Source organism: Chrysochloris asiatica, unplaced genomic scaffold (genome assembly GCF_000296735.1).
Source record: "Chrysochloris asiatica unplaced genomic scaffold, ChrAsi1.0 scaffold00316, whole genome shotgun sequence".
Classification (NCBI taxonomy): Eukaryota; Metazoa; Chordata; class Mammalia; order Afrosoricida; family Chrysochloridae; genus Chrysochloris; species Chrysochloris asiatica.
Window position 1 is genome coordinate 2,735,936 of NW_006408834.1, and position 1,558 is coordinate 2,737,493.

At 39.2% G+C, this 1,558-nt stretch overlaps 1 pseudogene; it reads right to left on the minus strand.

The window, feature by feature from the left end:
• The window catches only part of LOC102834925, a 144,377-nt pseudogene that overhangs the window by 123,516 nt on the left and 19,303 nt on the right, over nt 1-1,558 (minus strand).

Sequence of the window (1,558 nt, forward strand, 5' to 3'; positions counted from 1 at the left end):
GTTGAATGTGAAACTGATGATGTGCCCTGTAAACTTTCACTCAATCCACAATAAAAACCTTAAATTAAAAAAAAAACAACGCAATAATAACAAAAGCTAAAAGAAAAACAAAGTACTCGAGGTATGTTAGAACCAATTTACAACAGTCATTGAAACAGACACTTGTTAAAAGTTGGGGACTGTCTATATGTAATTTTTTCTTTTGTTGCTCATGTTTTAGGTGTCATAGCCAATAATCCATTGCCTAATCCATGGACATAAAGATTTACATTTAGTTTTCTTATAAGAGCTTTATTTTTTTAGTTCTTACATTTAGGTCTTTGATACATTTTGAGCTAATTTTGCATAAGGTATTAGACAGGGACTAACTTAATTCTTTTGCATGTGCCTATCCATGTCCTTCCTCCACCTCTCTGAATTTTGAACAACATTCTGAGGACAAAAGCCCCAAGTACTTCACAATATGCAGAGCTATCTCTTGCAGAGTTTACTAAAAGTAAGAAGAGTGGATTTTGGCACAAAAATCCCCTACAAATCACTACTGTTTTATGGTGTTAATGAACAGTTAACTGGGGAGAAGGAGGAAAAGAGTGGAGTAAATCTGTAAGAGTTCTGTTTTCATGGTTGCAAAACAAGGACACTGAAGCATTCTTTTCACAGCCCTGTATATTCATGCTGAGTTTGACAATTCATTGCATTAACCACACAGAACTCAGACATCACAGTCTCAATTATAGGGTTTATTAGGGAAGTTAATAGGTTACAATACAGAATCAGAAAACTGTATTCACGGCACAGTTATTCCAATCAGCTGCTGATAAATGCACACAGGACACATCAAGGCACCATAAGTCTTAGTCTGAAGACATGAACTCTAGCTGCATGGGTCAAAAAACAGAGCTTCCCGCTTAAGTGCCTAGAGGCACCTCACTGTACAAGCAAGTTTCCTGCCCATGCAGTTTTACTTGCTCTGTGGGTTGAGAAGTCTCCTGCTCTGCATTGTGCTCTAGTTTTTAGTTTTGTTGTTGCTGTTCCTCTGCCACTCCTTCAGTGTCACAACTTTCTGTCCTTGGGTAAAGGAGGTTCAGTGTGTAGGGATCTTGGGGTTCAAAGGACATGCTCCCTCCTGCCTTTTCTTCTTTGATGACCATGAGATCCCCTCTTCTGCTTCTGAGATGGCTTATTTTAAACCCATGTTGGAGTTCCAAGCTTTCACAATTACAATGAATGTCATTGACATCCGTAACAAAACATCTTCTCCCATCTATTGACTAATTCTTACTCAGACCTATCAGGAAAAGTCATTTGGTGAAAGTTACAAAGACAAGGCTATAAGACACATACTAATTAATTCACTACACTGCAGCGGTGAATGACTTTATTCGACTCACCAAAGTCAAGTGAGAGTAGTGAGTGGGTCTAGAGACCCATTTGAGAGGTTTGGATTACCTGAAGGAAGTTGTTGTTGTTGTTGTTGTCAAGTGCCATAGAGTCGATTCCGACCCATAGCGACCCTGTATAGGGTTTCCAAGGAGCAGCTGGTGAGCTTGAACCGCCA